This window comes from Ptychodera flava, chromosome 6 (genome assembly GCF_041260155.1).
Source record: "Ptychodera flava strain L36383 chromosome 6, AS_Pfla_20210202, whole genome shotgun sequence".
Lineage (NCBI taxonomy): Eukaryota > Metazoa > Hemichordata > Enteropneusta > Ptychoderidae > Ptychodera > Ptychodera flava.
The window spans coordinates 16,772,309-16,796,046 of record NC_091933.1 but is presented as its reverse complement, the minus strand read 5'-3'; the positions used below and the strand labels follow the sequence as shown (position 1 = coordinate 16,796,046).

The window sequence follows — 23,738 nt, the reverse complement described above, 5'->3', positions numbered from 1 at the left end:
TGGCTTGTTCCATGCGGATCATGTTACCAAGGTATGCATTGTATGAAATATATTTCATGAGTCAGTTGAAGAGACGATATGATTCAACTACATACTTATCAAAAATACTTATAACACCAGAACACTGATAATATGCTGGCTGCTTTGCATTTATCACCCCAGATCCATATTCACTGCTCCATGGGTTTCCTATACTGGAAATCAAACCACTCTCTCTCTAACAGCCTGCTGATGCAACCATGCACATGCTTTGATCAACATGTGGGCATTTTAGATGGCACTCATACCAGGTTTAATAATTTCAGTGTAAAAGTGAAAGTATAGATTGATTGATGGCATATATCTTTTTAAATACTTTTATGTCCCCTGAAACATTTAAAAGTTAAGAACTTTAGAATACAGAACATTAATTATATATGAAATTAATATTCTACTTTGCTATGCTACCGTTTGCTATATTAGGCAGAGCTGGCGGATGATAGGAAAGTTACACCCAGTTTGTTATTTCCCAGTTTGTTATTTCATGGCGTTGTTAGATAGATATTGAGAATGACATATACACCTGTATGAAATGCTTCAAATAGAATAAAAAAATTGCATTATTGTTCTTCATATTTTATTGATCAGTCATGATTTAAAAAAGTTCTAAAAATTATGACGTGCTTACAAAAGATGTTTTATTATAAAATAGTGTAAGTGATCTCTAATAATACTTGTCGCCTGTGTATTCACCAGCGAATTTCATAACAAAGTACAGAAGGAACTGAAAAGGGAAATGAAAGTGAATATGTTGTCAAAGTCAGTTCTAGTAAACACAAGTCTCAAAGGGTTCATCCCATGACCTCTGAACTCAAACCAACAGGACAGCCGTGGAGATTCGGTATTATCATCTCAAGACTGATAGGTGTCTTGTCACCTCTGTCCTGAATAATGAGTATCAGTCTGGCATTGTGAATTGTCACTTGGTGGCTGACCTCAGGTGACCCGACCAATGATTGGTTCAGGAGAGTTGACTGATTGCATCTGATAAGATTCTGTTTCTGTCCAAGCCTTTTGTTTGACACTTCAGCTTACACACATACACAGACACGCCACCAGGCTATAAATTCATACAACATTTGACCCCTGTTTCCGGTGAAACGGTTACTCATCATTCAAGGGAAGGTATTGCGCCATGTTGTTTGGGTTTGTGGAATACAGGATGGTGTACCTCAGGTAAGCTATACTTGGTGTGCATTTCATGATTGTGTTACATTTTCACTTTGGTGAGAGGGTTCGTACCAGATTACCCGCATGAGTCTTGTCAGGTTTTAAACAGAGTTACAGGTTTTGGTAAATTCTTTTGCTGTGTACATGTTGTAAAAATGTTACTTCATGACATTCCTGGAATAAACAGTCCGTCTGCTGTGATTGGGAAAACATCTGCCAAGACCGAAATGCGGCAAATTTGCTGTTGTAAGCCATCAAGTTGGACCAATTTCTTTGATGTAAAAGTGAATGTAACCGTAATGCATATACTCTTTTGTGTGGAGTTGATCATAGTTGAAGGGGTCAACAGTCATCAATAACCCTATTATTGGCTGAGCTATGCGTGGCCTACTTTTTGGCAATATTATGACTCGCGTGAATTGAGTCACCAATTTGTAGGAATTCTTTCTGAGAGTCACGGGCAAGAAAGAGGGGGGTATAGTGTGAGCAGAGGCAGCGATACCCGCAAACTGATATTTTGGCAAAGCGTCATTTCGTAGATCCACAATGAAAAATCACACGTAGTTGAACTACAAAATTGGATGTACAGGGAAAGCGTTGTATCGGCAATGTTGATCAAGACTTGAGACTGCAGGCTGTGAATTTTTCGTCAAAGAATTTTTACTGTCAGTGTCATAGGTAGATAGATGGATGACTGGACTGTTCATGCTTGTCATGTTGATTCAGCATGCAATTGTGCGTGGATTGACTCAATTTATGGAACAGACCTCGGTCTAACCTCATTACACTGCCACTCTGCAACTCGATAAATTTTATGGTAATGATCGGCCGGTTCATACATATTGATTTGATTTGCAAATTCGCCCTGTCAGTATCATTATTGATGTGGTATAGGACTTATAAAGATGGCTATTTAATAATCCAGCTTCAGCATGTATCATTAAGTATGATATCAATATCCTGGGGGCCCTAAGATTTGCTTCATACCGAGTGTCGTGAAGGTATCATTAACTACAGCAGGCAAATATGGTTGATTTAATCATCTGTGCACAAATGGGCTTGTAGTACTTCAGAAATTTTCAATTAGATATTTCGTCAACAGTGGAAACACAGATCTGACAGGGAGCTTTCGGTGCCATAGGATGCCGTGTTAAGCTCTGGGCAACTTCATCAAATAAAATACAATAGTACCTGAACTCTTGATGTTCAAACAGTTGAATTTATGATTAACATGTCAAATTGTGAAATCATATCCTTTGGGAATGTCATTGACATGCGTGCCATAAATATTGTCTCTCTCAGGTATGCCTATAATATATTCTGTAAGCAACAAGAGAGAAACATAGTGAACAGGTTTGGATACCTGTGGATGTTTTGATGGTAGTTCTGTAATGTTTTTCTGTAGTTTTTAGAATATACAGATCCTTTATGCAAAAGAGATGATTTTTTTCAGCTTTAACAAATTTCTCATGTGTAAGCAAAAAGATTCTTAAAGGTGTATAGTTTATTAGTGTGATATTCAGTTTAACCAATAAACAGACAGAACGTAGTATGCGCCTTGAAAGTGGAAGACTTGAACTTTTGCTCAAACTTTCCTCAATGTAACTTTCAACCATTTTCTCATCTAATCACAAATAAAAATCAGGGGTCACCATGTAAAGTTTGGTATTAGAGAAACAAATTAACCTAACATTTATTGATATTTGAAATTCAAAATGGCTGGCATTCCTTTGTTAACTGTATGGAGAAAAATAAAATTTTTGATTTCTGAAAAGCTGAAACGCTTAATATTTTTGTATTCCAAAAGAAAGCTTTTAAATGAGTCCCTGCAAGTGGTAAATCAGAAAAGAATTATAAAAAAAATTCTTACAGATGTGTAGTTTATCAGTATGGTTACTAATAAACACAGATTTAATTTCACTCTTCAAAGGTTAAAATGTCCAATTTTCACAGATGTGTACTTGTAAACAAGTTAATTTCACAGATGTTCTCCAGGGAATAGAACAATGAACGTGAATTGTTACAGAAATTTTAAAAGCTTAACAGAAAAAAAATCACTAAAAATTTACGATGAACATTAATTGTTAAGTGGACATATATGTAAAAAAAATTCAAATCCTGAAAGACTGCAGGGCTTCTCTTAAGTTTCTTACTGTCATGTCTTGGACAGAGAATAGTTACATGTCGTCTTTCATTTGGAATTGTAAATGTCAATATGCTATCACCTCTCCTCAGAGAGCTATAAATCACAAATACACATGTACACAGCACAAGCCAGCAAAAGGTGAAAATTTGGTTTTGGCATGAAAACATGGACATAAATCTCCCAGCAGTGATGCCAAAAATAGACAAGTTGAAGCCATGTTATGCGGCAGCTGTGTGGATGTTCCTCCCACATGTCATTAGTGGGCAACTTTTCTTTAGCCTCAGCAGATTTTGATGAGTTTTTTTGATGGATTGCCACTCAAAGAAAAACAAACGGGGGAAAAGACAATAGGGGTACCAGTATGGCTGTGTAACGTCACTGGTAAACTACAGGAGAACAACTTTGTGTTTGTACAGGTGTCAGAAAAGCATTAAACAGACAGACACAGGTACACTCATACATCTGATGTCACTGAATCTAAATTTTTTGTGTAAAAAAAGTTGACTGAACCTGTCTCAGTGTATTTGCAAAGGTTTTGAAACATATCAGGTAATTGGATTAGGAACCCTAGTAACATTTCTGTTGTCAGGGAATATAATCGTGATGATATGACATGCCTTGAGAACTTTCGATAAATTTTATCAGGAATAGAAATCTACCAAGTAATAACCTTTACAAAAAATCGCTGTCTGTAATACTGTTGGTCACAATCACCAACATTCATTTTGTTCACAAAATGATCAGATTCATGGAAAGTAACAGGTAGCTGGTGCAGTTCACAGTTACATGTAAATGAACACAGGAAGAGGATAAGTGACTTAATATTTACCATGTGCTCAAGAAATTCATTTTGCAAGTTTATGTGCATGGCAAGGGTAGTGGAATTGGTGCCCACAAAAAAAGAAAAAAATTCGAAGAGAGATATCACTGTTACATGCGAACAGGTGGCCTCATCTCTATGCTTGTAAAATTGTGCATGTAAAGCAGTCATTGGTTTTCATTGCTGCTACGAGCTCTCAAGGGTTGAGTAGAGATCTTGTATACCTTGTACCTGTTCCAAATTCTATTACATGACAGTTGACAGGATAATATGATTCTTGTCCTTGCCAAAGCATGTTGTGCATAATTTATCACAGTTCACTTTCAGACGTATGGAAGGGAAAACATGTTTTTGAATAGCTGGACAAATTGGGCAAGTAATGTTACAAATTAGCCATTTGAAAACTAAAAATAATGCGAGATTCTATTATTAACTGGAAAGATGTAGTTTTTTTATGAGCCAAGGTTGTTTGGCAAAACGACTTGCCCATTTGGAAAGTCTGTTAGAGTTGAGTCATTGTACAACTAGGTCCCAACAAAGCCATGTCTAGTCTGTATAAATTGATGTGCCTTGTGTGCTGCTGTTTCTTCAACCCACTTACAGTACGAGATTTATGCATTTCTTCAGAGAAAAGAAGCAGATGGAACAGTGAAATAGTTTCAGTCAACACCATAGAGCCTCATGAATTATCACTAGCTCTTAATCACATGATGATCTGTTTACAAATCAAACTTGTGGTTTAATAGCAGTTGGAGAGGAAGTAGTTCAATACTATTTGTCAATTTAACAAGTCAAATACCTTGTGCCTTTATATGTAAATCCTTGCAGCAGTCATCACACAAGGGGCAAGGCAGTCGTATGTCAGTTGTAACTGTGTAATGTCACCAATAAAATCAGTGCTACAAATTCTGTGTTTGGTTTGCAAAGCATGTCACAGTATTTTGTTTTTGTATTGCCCCATGAAGTAATGTATTCATGTTTTCTAAACTTGTTCAGAGAACTATTTTTGGATGGTGGGTGATAAGGTCATCTAGATGAAGATCACTGACCAGTTCTCCTGGCCTCCAGCATGCATGCAAATTGTGTATGTCTGGCTTCAGTGTGTAAAAATCACTTTTTGAACCGAGGTGTTCACATCTTCTGTGAAGTAGACTGAAGTAACTCGAGGTGTCTCGTTGCCCTGGTTTGTTCTCGTCGATTATGAAACCAGATCTGTGAAATGAGAATCTGTCATTTGATGCAGCCGTAATGATGTTGAGTGACTCAGAATGGAGGGACAACATCTTTACTGAGATGCCAGTTTGGTATGATTTGGAAACTAATTGGCATCCCCGACAATGGATCTCAGCTACTCCATGTCGCTATTCATATAGACATGCAGCATTTTATTATTAGCAATAAACTCATTCTGGGGTTGTTCGGTTCCTTTAAGCAGGGTGGGGTTTATTTGTGCAAAGGGACACATCTCCCATGTAATTACCAGGAGGTAGGATAAGATAGTAAGCTGTCCAAGCTACTGTGCACAGAAAGTAGTTGAAGGCAAAGTAGCTGTCATCAGTCGAGTTGTTAGCTTTATGTGCAGCAGGCATCCTTTTGGTGTATTGTGTGCCTGCTCACCGTGATTTACTTGCTGTATCTATGATGATAACTGACAGATTCTAGTAGTAAGGATACAACACATACTTGTGTGTGTATCATATCCAAGAGACTTGTAAATCAGTTTGCTCAGGCCCCAAAGTGGTTATTCATTGCTCACATTTCAATAAAAAGATAGTGATTGTGTAAAGGATACGATCAAAGTTATATCGTCACTATGCTATCCATTTGAATATAATTATAGTCCAAAGACGTATTATGTGATATAAGTTCAAATTGTCTTGATAGATTGAGAACAAATTACCCTAAGGGCAGAGAGAGTATGTTTCTTGATTGCATGCAAGAAAGCCAGACATAATCCCTTCCCTTTCCGACATGGCTGTCTGCAGACTGAGAGGAGATAGTGTGATCACACATATAAAGCAAGAAGTGATAAAAATAAGATCAGCGGATAATTTAATGCGACGCAATAGGCTGTAGGTCAGCGCAGAAAGCCCATCAACGTAACAGCAAATGCAACGATAATATTGTGAAATGTTAGACGGCTAGCCCGAAGCAGACGTGGATTGGCCTAACCTTTCGGTTTTTTAATGGATTTACGGTATGGGTGTCTGAGATGTAATCAGCATCTTCTGTTGTCTGTGCTGCCAGCTCCTGTCATCTTGTATCACTTGAAAAAGCGCAGATACTATCACAGAAATGTCTGCCTTTTACCGTCAGCCGTTGAACTACCGCGCGTTTCACACCTAGGAATTATTGTCAGTTGATTGGCCGTGATCTGGGTCATGTTAACCTAATTATTTTCAATTCCTTTGTTTGACAAGAGTAGATTTAGCTTTCCGCAAGAGGATTTCAAGGAACAGTTTGTTTACTGTGAATGCTCGGTAGAGTTTGACCTTGTGGGGGAGTGAGTTATAGGGTTATTTAATAATGTATTTTTACATAATGATGCATGCATACAGATATGCGTACATGGTCATGTAAATTGTGGATCACAGGTATTATTGACGAAAGCAGTGTACATGATACACTGAAGTAATCAGGTATCTTCTTGTATCGATTACTTGACAGTCTTTAGTTTGAATTTAAAGAGACAAGGCAAGGGAAGATGACAGACATTTTATGGAGTATTCTGTGACGTGATTTATGCACAGGAATGAAAGATGGTGACAGTGTTTAACTCTCTGTACTTTGGATTTGTCGCCATCTTGTGTTCATTCAATGTTAATTCAGTGTTCATGAGCAAATCCACTGTCATCCCAGATAGCTGTTTAGTCCGCTACACAAAGCAGTAAGCAAGTAAATAAATAAATGAATGAACTAATCAATTAATAAAGAGAATAATTTGAAAAAAAAAATTAGGAAAGCTAAAGTTAATTCAGTGCAGTTTTCCTATTGAAATGTATTCAACATCTATTTAATGAGGGATACTGTTTCCTAGATAAAATTGTATAAGTTGTATCCCCTTATTCAATGTTTACCAGAAACGGTTTGAAAGGTCAAAGGTCAAACAGTCAGGTCTTGCTTGTTAGGATTATAATGTATTTTACTGGACACTGCAGTTCCTGTGGATTTCAATATCTAAGATTTCATATACTATACTGCAGCATATAGGAAGCCACTTGCCAGATGATATCTTATAATTGGTTTGTCTGGTGTATACAAAACAGGTGTTGTAGGTGATCTCACCTCTGTAACTTTCTGACAATAGCAAGACTTTGGTTTCTTTTGATTAAAAGAACCATATAAATTTCAGAAATCCAAAACAATGATTTAGTTTATAAATGTGAAAGTATGACAGTAATGAAGGATATGTTTGTAGCAGGAGGGTGAATTTGTTGCATTAATTAAGTTATGGCAAATGATTGATTGGTATTCTTCACGTTATGCTTCGCCAGATTTGCTTTATATCAAAGTGTGACTTGGTTTGTTTCATTTGAGGGTGGCAGGGCGCTGTTTTCTTGCCACCCTTTAATGTGTATGTCTGCTGATTTCAATAACTGTGTAGGTTCACCGTTTCTTGTCTTGCTGTCTTGTTCACAGAAGGGTGTTTGCACGGACACTGGTTTTGTCAAAAGTAAGTCGACATGTATAACTGCTTTCAAGATGTTGGTAAAGATCTTGTTGACAGTCGAGCAATAAGAATTGTTTTGTTCTCACTTTTACAACAAGGAGCACAAGTAGCAACGTGATGACAGTAAAGTGATCTGTGGGTTTTGTGGATAGAAATATGAAGGTGGGTTTGTTGACAGAGGTTGGCATTAGAAGGGCCATTACTGTCTGTTGTTTACAGTGGTGTGAAAAGGTGATTGCTGAAATTTAAGGATATTTATGAGATTGAAAAGGGTCACTTTGGTTCGGTAACATTTGTTCAGTGGAGAAAGGTTGCAATTTAAAGTTTGTTGACGGTAAATTGAAGTTGAGTTTCTGGAAATGGTATTTGTGATAATGTCTGCTCTTAGGCTGTAGGTCATTGCAATGCAAATGTGGCTTTCTTTACCAGAGCAAGTAGTGGAAGAGTATCCAAGGGTCTGTCAACTTTCATGAGAGAAGCATTAACAGTTTGCTTGTTCAGTTGTAATGATTGGGTAAGCTTATTGTCAAGAGTGTATATATGTGTATGACAGGGGTTGTTTTTTTGTGTTGAAATTCAATAATGAGAATTGTTGAAATTCACTAATGAGAATTGTTGTATGTAGTTTGTAAATGTCTGATAGGTTGGTTGTTCGTGTGCCTCTATGTACAAGTTAGCATGCATGAGGGTCTGTTGAAACCTGTATAAGATTGCTTTGATAAGAGGGAGATTACGTTAGAAAGGGCAAACTTGTAAATTTACTTTCGCTGATGAATCCTTGTGATAAAACCTGTGTATTGAAGTGTTTTTTATGGACTTAAGTTTGCGTGAATGGCAACAATGACTCCAGTCTTAGAAAAAAGAAAGAAACTGCCACATCGTGACGACTGTTCAATTGCTCGTTTAGCCTCTTTCAAAATGGGTGACAGTTCTCTGCCATGATAGATTAGTCTTAATCACGTGTAAAAAAGAAGGGAAAATCATACATATTTGTAAATGTTATGGATGTAATTTAGGTTTGTGTGAAGAATATGTATGCTAGCAGTACCACAAAAAAAGAAATTATACCATTTAGAATATCTTTGCAGGGCACAGTTAAAACCAGGACTTATTTTCTCTTGCCTCTCCATGCTTTCTTTTCCTGTCATTACATGTGTTTATTTTAAACCAGAAACATTAGATATCATGAACCTGGTCAGCTCTGTGTCAAAGGTTTCATCAATCACTGCTGAGATTAGGGTTTAGTGAACAGTAGCTTGCAACATGTGATTGGTAATTAGCAAGAATGGGCTTTGCATGTGGTCCTCGGATGTTAATGCTATCGGTAAATATGTCTCAGAGGAGATACTGGGGAGTTAGCAGCCAGTGAGTGGTCTGGTGATGCCCATGGGCCTATGCTGCAGCAGTTGATGTTACGTTAACAAGCCCAGAAAGTGGAAATGACCCAGTATTGATTTGACAGGCCATGTAAACATAAGTGCTCTAGGTGTGCCGCATCAGTGTCTGACAAAACGCACAAAAGCTGATTTAGAAAATGCGGATGGCCGTATTTGCAGTCAGTCAGTAAGTGGAGAACCCTCTTATTCAGTTAATTGCGGTGGTTTTTTTGCTTGTCTGAGATACACTCACCAAAGATAGTATCTTTATGCCAGTGAAGTGATGCAAATAGTATTTCATAATAGTTTTAATGCAATGTCATTTTGTTATTCTTCATGATAAAATAGGGCATTAGTATGCATTAGTGAATAATACTTTTGAAACAATTTATCATCATTGTGAAGGGCTTGCTCAATATACAGCTGTAATAAGCAAAGTGATTAATTTTTTAAAAGTGAAACCATGGCAACCATTTCCATGGCAATGGTTAATGTGATTGATGAAGTGGGTTTCTGAAAATGCTGTAATTCCCAGCTGAAGTGTTGGTTTGCAATACATTTGTTCAGTTTATGCTTATCATAAATGCATGCAAGTTATATAGTAAAGGGCAGTGGAATTAATTAGTTATACTAACAAATTAAATCGTTGTAGTGCCCAGAGCATGAACCAAGAACCAAAATTGAATACTTCCTATAATGAAATTCAATAAGGGTCCGTCACAGATTGCAGCATAAGTTCTGAATTTTCTTTCATTTTGATCAAACCCTCTCCCCCAAAGTGAAATCTTAAAACTGTGAAACGTTGATGTCGTCCACAGAGCAAAATTTATTTGTTACTTTTATTATCAATCTGAAGGGAAATTTTAATTTCAGTGTTACCCTCTAAAAAGGGTGTTTGTAAGTTGGGTGAGTGGGCAACTATTTTTACAGAAATTTTACAGAAATTCATAAGATTCATCAGGACAAAGGTCCAGTTTTCTGTTTAATGTACACATGTTAAAAAAAGAAACAAAATATAGTCACGAAAATAAGTGTATAAATGATGTTCACTAATTGATCTAAAGTCAAACCCCTCCCTCCAGACGAAAAAATTTTGCTGTTTGAACTTTTACGATGATCCCTATTAGTTGTTTATATTAGGCTCTAACTAATATAATACAAAAACAACGATGCCCACAATGCCGCTCTAGAAAAAATCCAAAAATGTTTTATCAACAGACTTTTTCATAACTACCTATATTGAAAATTTGTTCAGACTAAAACTTATGCGAGGACAACCAAGGCATTGCCTAACTTTTTAGTCCTTTTAAAAATCATGTTGTAAATTGCATTGTGTACATGCAGATGATATGACAATTTTGAAAAAAATGCATGAACTACGAGTAGTACAAAGTCTGTTAATTTCAAGCAGTGTTCTGCATCCAGTGCTGTGGCTGTGAGTTTGGTGTAAGAATAATTTCAAAATCTTCAGTACAGGAATGGACACACATTTAAAAAAAATGACAACTTGGCGATATGTTTGAAATCATCCCCTCATCAGACGTAAATAAATGTAAAATACTGAACTATCACACGGTAAAGATTTCAGTGGTGTTGTAATTTTTTTTCGCAAACATGATTCTCAACAAATGTCCGGCAGAAGTGGGTGGATGTCACACTCTTGCAGTTTTTCTGTCCCGTCAGGATTATCACAACAGTAAGAGTGTTGAACTCTTCTGGAGAAGCTCTGCAAGAATCCAGGTCTTCCATTTCAAATAATTGTTTCCATGATAGTAAATATACACCAGGTGAATATCAGTTAGCATCAAAGATGTAGCAATTCCTCGGAGGATGTTAAAAGATACCTACTATTTATTTGTAGCCAGGGGAATTTCTCACAGACCTTTTAATTGTGTTTCATCCGACATAAGTAAAGTGTACTGCAGTGACCCTGTGACCTTTCACTGAGTTTGTCATCATCCTGCCTTGTACGACTCCGAGATAACACAATGCTCAACACCTCCCTTACCAGTTTGTAAGAATTTCGGGGTGGATACGTTTAAAAATACAAGTACTTTCCATGTAGGGGTTTTCCTGCAAAAGCCTTGTAACATCATCACTTTGTGTAGTTAAGGTAATTGGTACCTGTCTGGCACTGTTAGTAATGCAAGGCAGGAATCCTGTTCAAATAATTGCGAGCGGGGAATACATGGTTTTAAGTCAGATCAAATTTCTGCACATCTGACCCCAGCAAATACATATGCCTCCGAGGGAAAGTGCATCGACCTGTATGTACTACTTGAGGAAGTCACAGCCCATTAGCCATGTTCAGGACCGTGACCTCTTGTCAAGGCCATTCTCATGAGCCTCATGTGCTTTACAACATTCATGATTGTCAAAGCCCAAGGAGTTAGCCCAAACTTGATAATTTTTTTGGTATTTGAACCGTTAGCACTCCATAAATGCATAGGTACAGTTAACTTGTATGTTTAGTGAAGCCTGAGACTTGCTCTAAAATGTGCTGACGTATAAACAGAGCGGGATTTGAAATCGGACACCCATTGACAGGTAAGCAGTCGTGACAGAAAGAGTGGTGCTGGCGGTATCGTCAGTGGGAAATTGCTGACTTCGGAAAGGGAACCCCACACAAGGTAAGCCCCCCAAGCTGATCTGTTAGCAAAAAAGATATAAAATTTTGTGCATTGGGTAACAATTTACTAGTAAACCTTGTCTCATAATTTTAAATCTAAGGCTGTCGGTGACACTTCTACGCACAGTAGGTACATATATTTTATCTGGATGACCTAAATTATATAATAGCATAAATGTGTCAGAGTACCGCAAATAATGCTGTGAAGTGGTAGATACAATTTAAATGGTGGAATTTATCATGAAAGGGGATTTAACGCTCTGGTGAGTAAATATAACTCATTATAGTCGCTGCATCAAAGTAATGTTGTCTTGAGTGATAACGGAGATTATTCTTGGTAAAATGTGAACACCTTGCTTACTGTGGCTTTCAACATAAATAATGGACTGCTGAGAGAGTGGTTGTACTATTTTTAGACCTGCAGTGCTGCTGTTCTGTAATTCTCCGTTTCTCTGCCCTAGATGTGAAATACAAACAGCAATCTAAAATGCTTATGTCTAGCTCTCTGTGTGTGTGTGGGTATCTTGCATTCTGTAGCCAGTTTTGAAACAGAATATGTTTTTAAATACAGGTGTATTTCAACTACACCACTGAAGATACACGGTAATTTGAACAATCAGAAAATTAAACATTCCGTGACAGCTGCGTGAAGGCCCAAAGTCCAACCAGCAGTTGGTGTGTCAGAGCACGTCACACGTGCTGGACTTTCAGATTACTACAGGACATCAAATTTGTATTAATTATAATCAACCCAATATTCATTCACACGTAACAAAAAAAATATGGAATTCTTTTTTGCATCTGCAAGATCAATAATTTAAATCGAACGGATAAAAATTTCAGTGACAATCAGTGTATAATCAAGTACATGTTTGCAATCATGATCAGATAATGGATCTGTTATTTAAATATGTGGAATGCCGGAACAGGACAATATCTGAAGTGTAATGGTTCAGTGAATTTCATCATATTTCACATTGTTTTTAGTTTATCAAATTTGAAAAGGGGATTATTTCAATTAAGCCATGAAACTACTACCCTCTATCAACAAGAGCTTTCCTCATGAAAGTGTGTTTTTAAGTGGAAAATAGCATGACGATTGACATTTAGAAACTGGCCGTTCAAGGAGGACATTTGACAAAAACAGTTTACAGCATACCAGTGCAAAATGCCTCACTCACATCATTAGTTTTTCTGAAAAATGTTATGGATTATCTTGAAATATATAGAACTTTAGCTTAGCAAGTATTTGGCTTTTAAAGTACCCCTTTTCGGTAAATATGAAATTTTTTTGTAGCATAAGTTTTGAGGACAGCATCTGTGTGGTGTAGTATTTTACTGTATAATATTCATCCAGTCGTTGAATTTTATTTGACTCCTCAATTATTGAAAAGTATGTCAATATGGTTAGCACTTGAATCAGTACATGCAGCTCTCACGGTTGTTATCTGCAAGTGTTTTGTGTGTGAGAAGACAGACTCTACAGGTATATTGTCTGCATCAAAGAATGTTACACCAAGCAGTGTAAAGAATATTGTCAGGGAGAAAATATACTGTGAAACCAGAAGCACGAGGTACTGCCTACTGGCAGGCCCAGAGATTGAAATTAAAGCAATTGAGAAGCCTTGTTTGATAAGTGAATTTTTTTTTACCACTGTGACATGTCAAAGACTATACTGGAAACAGATCTAAAAATTTTATCAGTTGTGCAATATATATACTTCATAATTTACAATAGTGCGTGCATCAATGCTGCATCTTTTATGATTCCAACAAGTATGATATTTCAATTTGATTGATGGGTACAGCATTAAACAGTAATCGCAACATCAGGAAATCTTCCTGTGCAATATTGTGCTGCCAGTGCTTTTCCTATTTCAGGGAGAGTATCATTGTAGCAATGGCTTTCTATTATGTTGACTTTGTTTGACCCTTGGCTGTATATCTTTATATTACTGCTTGGCAGTGAAATGCAAGCTCTGGCTATATAATCAGCAATAAAATATGACCAGTGATGTGTTGGCTGTCGGATGCATGCAAACAAAATGGCATACACCGTGACGGAAATTCATCCTTCTTTTAAAAAAAATGAATTTTCACAAAAATTGAGTGTTTTGTAAATTTTTTTTGAATGAAAGTGCAAAGTTGTTCCTGTCAACGGGATGTATTAAGTGCCGTAACTCAGTCACTAATTACGTTAATGTACTTTGTTTGGAGATGCATTGAAGTGGATTCAACTATTCCCCGTTTGCGGCACATCCTCAAAGACGGGAATAACAAGTACAATCAATACGCTACAAATCCAGTCGGTATCTGTCTGTCACCATGACAATATTGCCCGTATAAGATTTCAGTAATTGTTATTTTCCTCTTTGAAGATCTGCCGCCGGCAGGCAATATTTCGAGCAATTGCCGTTCACTCGGAAACAAAAAGTATTACAAGCTAGATTAGCGATGAAGTTAGGTATTCTATGCGTCTCATCATCAAATTTACACCGAAATTTGCTGCGATAATTGCGAGCTAGTTACTCAATTTCCGCAGTTCATAGCAAAGGAAAGGTGACACCATCAACTGCTCATGAAGACGTAATGTAGTGTCTGTGTATTTAATATTTTAGCTCGATAAACCCAAACTAATTAAAACATGAATAGAATATATGGTTTGGTATAATCAAACACTTGACATTTTGTGATGTGTGTATTTGAATTGAAACATTGATGTCGATGTCATGGCTGATCAGGGGAGCAATTTTAACAAGCTGAGTGGGTGATTGTTTTGCCATCAGGCCAATGCATAGAGATTGTAAATAAGTTTAACAATGCAGTGTCAGCTTTCATTTTTCAGATGGTCAGCATTATCATTCATGTGGGTGTATTTCATTAAAAGATTTCTTCTCCATCAGATATTACTACAGTACATCATAAATAAGATCCATTGAGAATAGACAATATTGTCAATACAGTTTATAGACATATTAGACTTCCGTGGGCTTAAGGTTCAATATGTAAGCACAAAAACATCAGAATAATCCTGCAGGATACAAAATTTAATTGCTTTGTTTTCTTACATAATGCTGGTTGCTCAGTTATGTCTTAGCTACAGCACTGCTCCACGGTTGATACTGAGTGACATGAGAGATTGCTATCAAAACTTTGGAGTAAATTGATGCATAGCCTAGTATCAGAGGTCAAAGACTCTCAGCCTCAAGGAAACGCTTGATCAAACCTATTTCTGTGTTTGTTCAACTGAGTACATGGATTTCTATAGTCTTTCGGTGATTTAATTAGAACCGTCCCCGCTGAAACCCGCTGTCAGCGTACAGTAATAAGTGGGTAAGCCTTCAGTCATGGGGAATTTCCCCGGTTAGACTTAGAGGGATTTATCCGACTCAAGGATGCTAGCTTGTGGATTGGTGATTGCTTCGTGGCAAATGAAAGATTCTTTGCAGTTGTGATCAAACAGATGTGATTTTTTGCGAAGTGAAGTCAGTGTTTACAATGGTGTACCGGTAGAAGCAGTACCGCAGTCAAAACCTGTCATTTAACCAACCCTGAATCTGTAACAAGCCATTGCTTCAAGGCTGTTTGATAAAAATTCATATTATCTCTGAAGCTGCTGTGAGGATTCAGGGAAACCATAAGATAGGCACTTTTTGTAATAATATCAAAAGTTTTGCTGATGGAGGCCCAGAGCAAGATGACACCATATAGCACCAACTGTTCCAAAATGAAATCCTTTGTATGGTATCAGTCTATCAATATCACTAGAATATTGAAATGTATTTACTTCAATAAGATACTGTGGTATCTTTTATCTCATTGAGTTAGGCATGTATGGTACTGCAGTTGGTTTGCTTCTGTGTTATTTAGTACTGCATTGTAGACAGGACAAGCTTGATTTCGTCAATGGTGTCCTCTCCATCCACCCCACCTGTATCCTCAGGAAAAAATTCAGTAATAAATATTATTTATTTGACCAGGTACCCCAGCAGAGATTACAGGGGTTCGCCTTAAGTGTATTTCAATGATAAAGTTGTGAGTGACATAAATTTTACTATTATTGTCAATTATTAATCTCCGTTCCAAACTTTTAAGCAAACAACACTGTGAGGATACCAACATGTGGTGCAGGTAAGATCCCTTGGCCACCTTTGACAGGTTTGCGGTATTTATGGAAGAGGCTTGCCATTTTGATGTTTCCCTCACTACCAACCTCTACTCCAATTCATTGGAATCTCCATTCATCACCAACCAAAATAGACATGTCTTGTTTCTTGCAAAATGGCATTGGAAGCCTATTCATATCTATGTTTGATAAATAGGCCAAAAAAATACCTGTGTGCATAAAATGAAAACACATCATATCATATCATATCATATCTCATCACCATCACTTGCCATATATACCCTGATACCTTTTACTTCTAAACAAAATATCCATGTGTGGTCGTGACATTGCCAAGAAGCTACAGTCTCAAGACCCTATGTAAAATCTCAAAAAGTCTATGTGATTGGGATTTATGCATGCTTGTTCTTGTTGAATAGTAAACATGTTGAAAGAGGGAGTCATTAAATCTTGTTGCTGTACACTTTCCATGAAATATTGTCATGTGCATTTACTTCATGTGTGTTCCAGCCAGGCCTTTATAATCATATACAACTGATTTAGTAATATCAAAGGGATAATTCTCACATCATAAACATCATTCAATATAACTGCCGGGTGAATCAGTACTGTAGAGATAAACAGCTGAAGAATCCTTACTGTAAGCGTAGCCTGTAAGGACTTTTCAACCATCTTTGTTCGTGAACAACTAGCTGATGATGGCTGTGGGCAGTGATCAGTTGATAACTAACACCTCATTTGTAGTATTTTCCCTTGATGTGACGCAGGCTATATGCACTCTTCCAAAATATCTGTGTAATCTGATGAAAATACTGGTGAAGCTTCGAATCACAGATAAAAATTTCATCAACACATAGAAAATTCAATTCTGCAAAACTGCAAAGATAATGATACAAGTAAATATGGCTGTAAGGTTAACTTCACAAATTGTATCAATCTTATTGTTTAGGGTTGCTGTTGTAACTTGCAATGAATATTATTTTCATTCTTTTCATAACATTCATACTGCCTGGGGTTCTTGTTCTGTCCCCAAAATCATTGGGGGGGGGGGGGGGGGGGGGGGGGGCGCTAAGCTGAATGTTTACTCCAGACTAGAATTTGCTTTACCATGATAGTCCTACGCAATGTGTAGTATATGCAAATTTAATATATTTTTATTTCAGCTCACGCAGGGAAAGGGAGAAGGAACTGTAGCAATTTCTTGACAATTATAGTGCACATATTACAAAAATTACAATCAGTGTCCCCTTTTAGGCCTTTTGCTTTTTGAAATGAAGATGAACAGATTGTGCAAATGAAAAGTTTCAAAATTTACACTTTGATTTGAGGAGAAAGGGCAGCCAGTCTATATATAGGGCAAGACAAATACAGCGTCACTGAGAAGCGTTAGATAAAAGACTGAACTGAGTAGTGTAGGCATCTCACAAAAAAATCATTAGTGATTCAGTTTATTCTTCAATATGCCAGGTGTAAAGGTCAGGCAGTGTAAAATAGATGACATGCCAGTAATTGATGTAATGCATGGATTATGTAGTACATTATATAGAGTGCATTATTTCATGGTATGGAAGTTGACTGGAAAGCCACTTCTGCCGTATTTGACAAGCACAATAGAGATTAGGGTTAGTGTCTCAGGGTCAATTGAATAGTGTATGGCTTTTACAAGTAGGGGTCATTTAGATAGGGCATGAAATTTCCACACGCTGGTACTTGTGGCATTGGGGTAGTCTTGTATGTGCGTGTGCAAATGGTGGAAAGTTGGAAGGTGATGCTGCTTGAGAATGTATCCTAGCTGAAGGACCGTCCAACTCGGATTCTAATCATGTTTTGAGAATTAACGTATAAGACGACGGGCAGAGAGAAAACCAAGTGCCCTACTTGCTTCATCTTTCATCATTGTGGTTGCTGCCTTCTTCAATATTTCCATATTGCCTTTACATATGCCAGCTCCTTACTTCTTCTTCCAGATTTCTGTTGTAGCTCAAATATTTCTTCCTTGCAGAGAAAATGTAGTCCAGTGTTAGTATGATTTATTTGGGTCTCTGTGAACCCCAACATATTTTGAAACTCATGTATAGATTAAAGATCAGTGAAAATGTAGTCATCGATACAAGACAGCCATCTTGGAACTGTTTGTACAGCTCTATCACTAGCCTTACTCTGAAACCAATGTTTGAGACAGGACTATGAGAAGTTGTCGTAGGAATCAACCATCGAATGTTACATTTTGTCACAATATGAAGTTTAATTAGGGATTTTTTTCTGTTAGAATTTTCATTAACTCTTTGATTTTGCTGCTTTTCCATTACCGGTACTGTCTTATTGGCCAAAAAATCTTGTCTCGGCTTTACGAAAACACAGGAAATAATTGATTTAGCTGTAACAGACTGAAAACAGGATACAGGTCGTGTGTACCTATAGGTTGTGTGGGAGGGCCTTTCTTGTCTTACTCAACCATTTCTTGGACAGCTGGTAGGCTGAACATTAGTTGCATTCAGAGTAACAATTATGGAAATAGATCAGAACGTAAAACAAGGTACATTTGATACACACACAATGTACTGAATTGGAACACAGTGCACCATCATCCCACACTGTGCTGCGATGTATGTGGGTAGGCTTCTATTATATTAGACCCAGTGTGTACTATCTTAAATGTAAACCATTACATGTAAAACAAAGCAACTTCACTTACTGTTATTTTTCTGACTAAATGCGAGGGTGTATTTCAGTGTCTGTTTGGATTTGTCTATGAATCTGAAAAACAAGAAATACGGTTCGGAAAGTATCCTTCAGGCGTTGGATAAAAATTGTAAGTGTCTTTCAGTTTACTAAACACTGTATTTTCCTCGTGTTGAAAGTAGACATTAGATAATTAACATGTTTATTTATACCATTAACAGCTCAAGGCTGTATAAATATAGCTATCATCCCTTTCATAATTGCTTTACTGCTATGTAAAGAGAATCAAGGTAAACTAAACATTTGACAAAAGAACAAAGGACTGTGGTGCAGAGTTGTCAGTTGGTGTCAGTGTCATTGCTTTTCTGTTCCAGGTGATATCTTGAAGCAATTAACCCATTGCAGAACAGTTTCTCACTGACAACCCCTAACCCTAAAATTAAAATAAATTGTTGTAATATGGACCACATAAGGTTCATTCACAGGTAATATCCGCCATGACACAAAAAGAGCCAGTCTGTAAAAGAGTGATTATAGGATAACAGATGAGCCCAGCACCTATTTTTGTAATTGAATTGTTTGCATGTGTTTAATTTATATTTTCATCTGTCTGGAAGTTAGAGATCACAAAAGCAATATATTCACTGTAAGACGTGTGCATTAAACCGTAGGCAAGCCACCATGTAATCCACTGTGATAATGGCTATCGCCATACTCGTAATACAGTGGAGTAAACGTCATCAATTTATCCGTTATATATTCTGAAATTTGTCTCTTATTTATATTTTAATACTCTGTTTCAATGTCAAAGGGCGATTCCGTCACCCAGCGTCTAAATAACGGTCTGTACGGCCTAATTAAGCTTGATAAATTGCCAGTGTGAAATACAGCTGTCCTTGTGCATATGGTGTTGTGATATTTTTGTGGTGCAACTTCCCATTTTCAAGAAGTTACACCCTGTGAGTGGCGTGAATGTAAAAGTGAAAAAGTAAGAATTATTTTGAAATTGTAAATGGAGTTGTAATATGGTTTATCCAGATGTTGTGGAAAGACCAGAAATAATGTGTAGCAGAGTCTACCATGATATTGGGCAAAAATGGATTTCAAGTTTACCCTAAAACATTTGTGTGTGTGGCAAAACACATTTGTGTTACAGGTAAAACAAACTGTGTCACATGTAAGCATCGATTGCACTTTGTTATCATAATCTTTCATGTTTAATATTATCAGCAGTCAGGGACTTTGTTGTGTAAAAATGTTTGATTTGTGCTCTGGAGCTTATAAAAACTGTACTAACTTGAGGGACTAAGTTAAGAAGGAAAACTTGACTCAGCAGGATAGATACGCCGGGGACATTCACCTTAATGCTTTGATCCTTTGCAATTAGGGGTGGTCAGTTTTCCGTTCAGGACCGCAGGGCTTTCCAGTCCAATTCAAGTACTTAGTCTCTGGCAAGGAACATTACTCTTCAAGGTCAAGTAAACTTAAAATCTGATTTTAAGGTTTCACACGGACAATGTAAGGGATGGATTTCTGTGCTATTTCAAGTGTGAATGGGCAAAGAGGTGACGATACATTTGATCCTCAATTCATGATCTACTCAACACAGTGTCCAAGATGGAATCAACAATTTGGGTATGACTATAATAATATCCGTTGTATAGTTTGCCTGCAGGCATGTCTGGACTGTTTGAATGTGAAGAGGGGTCCCTGCAGTAAACATTGACTGTGTGGATGACAAGAACTGTAAGTCATGTGTACATGTTAGTCAAGGGTCAGTTTGCAGAGTGAATTACAGTCTCAGTAACAGTACAGGCTACGATACTGTCTTGGAAAGTACTTTCCCTTCATGATGAATTCCTACATCAAGATCTAGTCAGAACAGATCCCAATCTGACCTTGGTGTGATGACGTGCTGTTTGCCTTGAGAGATTTCAATGTCAGTTTCAGGGATACAGAAATCTACTAGGCTGATTTGTCAATAGAATTTGCAACCAATATGTATGTCTAATTCTTTCCCTCCATATGGTGTACTATAACAGTAACCATGCACAAAGTATCCCCTGTTTAGGGGCAATACCATTTGTTAATGTCTTCAACAGTAATTAAAAATTATTCTTTGTATTCCCATATTTAATCGGAAAAATTGAAAATATTTTGATACTGTTAACACTTACAGCCAGTACTGTGTAACCTACCTGAAATAATATATTTTACTCACAGACTGTTAAACCCTTTGAGAGCCAACGTCAATTTTGTTGCCATTGTAAAATATACTCTAGTCAATTTTTCTCAGATTTTTGCCAAAATTTTGATAAGAAACTGTAGCCAATGAAATATGACGTCCATTTGGTCCAAAATCAAAAAATTTCAGAAAAATTCATAAAATTTGGTAAAATGTGGCAGTAAAATTTTGGTTGGAAAAATTACAGCACTCAACGGGTTAACGTCAATGAATAGTTCTTTCTGGGACAGGGCAAGTTTCGTCATCATATGGAGACAGTGGTCAGGTCTTATGAATGCTTTAGATCACACAGTGTACCCATCATATCAAAGAAAATAAATAATTTAAATGATTCCATCATCTATTTATGCAAAATAATAAATGAAGTTGTAATATATTCAGGGTGTTCCACTACAAAGCCTTCGTACACACTAAACGAGACTTGGTTTCATTTTAAGGAACAGTGAGCAATCTGTCGTTGTTCATTGTTTATTGTTAGATAATCCAATTGCCCATGTTCCTGTGAGCTGATACATATCAGAACAAGGTTGACAAGGGAGATCCCAAATATCTTTCCACCGTTGTAATAATATTGTTGAAGACAAGGCGATTGCTTCACAAATACACAGTGGTGAAAGCCAATCTGTGCATCATCACCGTGATAACAATTCTAGTTGAGATCTTGTGAACCGTAAATTACCATTTCAGTTAAGAATTATGAGTCATATATCCAATAAATATTCATAGCGGCCCAACAGAGCTTGGTGCACATTATTTTGTATTGTTAACCTGGATTGACCCCGACACAGAATCGGCAGGAAGCTTGGATGAAAGCCCGGTACATGTAGCGTGAATCATCACTCATCTTACACCCAATAATGCAGAAAAGGAAAACCAACAGCTATGTGAGTGCTTTCACCTCGTAGCAAGATACCTTACAGTGGCAGTTAATAGTAATATATCCCAGATAAATGCCCAGACGCATCTCAGTGGTGCCATTTCCAGTGGAAATGACTGCCCTGTTACTAGTTATTTTGCAAAGCTTTCCAGTGAGTGGTAGGTCTGATCACCTTGTCCATCTGATAACTGCAAATTAATGCCACAGGATGAGATCACATTTGATGTTCGTATAGCCAGAGTATGTACACTTTAGCAGACCGAATACATGCACTCTTTTATGAGTGATTGCAAGCGTACTTGAATTTATTTTGAACTTCTAAAAACATTTCATATGCACATCCATACACACATATGGTTTGTTTTGCATAGGGGACTTCCATACCAAGTAAAACAATTGAGGATTTTGCAAACTTTTACAGTTCAAAGTAAAAATACTGCAATTAGACATTTGGAGAAGCATCACATCATCTGCAATGCCTGTGCTTTCTTCTAATGCAAATTCTGATAAGGATGCATCGTAAAGGACTTCAACGAAAAGGGCAGAATCGTGGCTGTTCTCATTGTTAATGAAAGTAGGTGTAGTTGTCAACTTCGAGCACAATGCATGGAAATTTACAATGTTGATCATGAACTTACCATCAGAAAACATAAACACTAAAAGTGTTGATGTTGCAGATGTTTTGCGCCAATCCATCAAATAATACATTACCCACAGGTAATGATTATATTACTCATTTCTGAATTCTTTGTGTTTTGAACAAAATTAATAAAAACTAGTTTGTGACTATCGTTTTATTAATTTTACAATTTTTATAAAAAACATGGCATGATAAATACATGACAATTGAGCATCACATGCGAGGAGATTTATCCATGGTGATGACCCAGACAGGAGCTTATATTGATGATTTTAGTCCTCTGTCCCAGATATGTGTGTGGACTGAAGAAATAGGCAGTAAAGCTAAAAGCGCTATTTTAGGGCACAGACATTGCATTGAACATTCAAGTGGGTACATCATTAACCTAGAATTGACCTACTTACACACGCTCTTACGACTTCGACAGTCTGGCTTCCAGACTCTGTATTTGTAGCTATCAATTTTGGTTTTTGTAACATGCATAACCAGTCCACTGCCGTAGTGACATTGATGAACCACTGACCCAAGGAAGTACTCATTACTTGATTCTAGAAAATTTCACATATTACATGTATCAGTTTGTGGTTTATTTAATTGAATTTCAAGAAATGGACAAATTTACTCAGTTTACAAAATGTCTTCAGTAGAAGGGCACACTAGAGGCAGCCAGATTCATTTGTGTTCAGCAACCAGAAATGCACAAAAAACAACAAACAAAGTCAGAAATACCATATCTAAGTAAATCGCAACGCCAATGCTCAATTCTTTGATTATCCTCTGGAGTGTGTGATTTCTCTCACTCACAAAAGAAATATGTATTATATGGTATATTCAAGTATAGTGTATATATAGCATATGTGAATTTTCTTCATCTGTAATGTTGCCACTGCTTTTCCCAGTGTAGGAGTCAACGCTTGTGTTACTGGGCTAAATTGTCAAAGTCCCTTGGTTTGTTTTGGAATTTTTTAAAAAGACTAAAGCACAATGCCCTTTCTTACAGCAATTTCTATTCACTGTTACTTCCCCCAACATTGTATCACGGTCAATGAGGTTCAGTGCTAGACAGCAGTATGTGATCAGTGATAGACCTTTAGACTCTTTACGGTCACAGCAAATCTTCATGCAGTATATTCATCAAGTGTTACTGTTGCTATAAATACTACATTGAGTACAGAAACAGTAATGTAACGTTAAGAGAAATACATGTATTATATGGGAATGTGTATTTAACCAATATACAAGGTGAATGCGTGGTGCGTTGTTTGATGGTAAGTTTTTGTTGACGTGCTGTAGAAAAGGTTAGGCAGCTTGTGTAAAG

General features: G+C 37.0%; 1 protein-coding gene across 2 annotated transcripts in view; it reads left to right on the top strand.

The window, feature by feature from the left end:
* LOC139135006 (ataxin-7-like protein 1) overlaps positions 1-23,738 on the top strand; it is an 86,278-nt gene that overhangs the window by 42,649 nt on the left and 19,891 nt on the right. The window contains exon 1 of one of the 2 annotated variants that reach the window (XM_070702165.1): positions 11,556-11,851. The exons of the other annotated variant lie outside the window; for it this stretch is intronic. The gene's annotated coding sequence lies outside the window, so the exon portion shown is untranslated. Of the gene's footprint in view, positions 1-11,555; positions 11,852-23,738 lie in introns of those variants that run through there. 2 annotated transcript variants of the gene reach the window in all.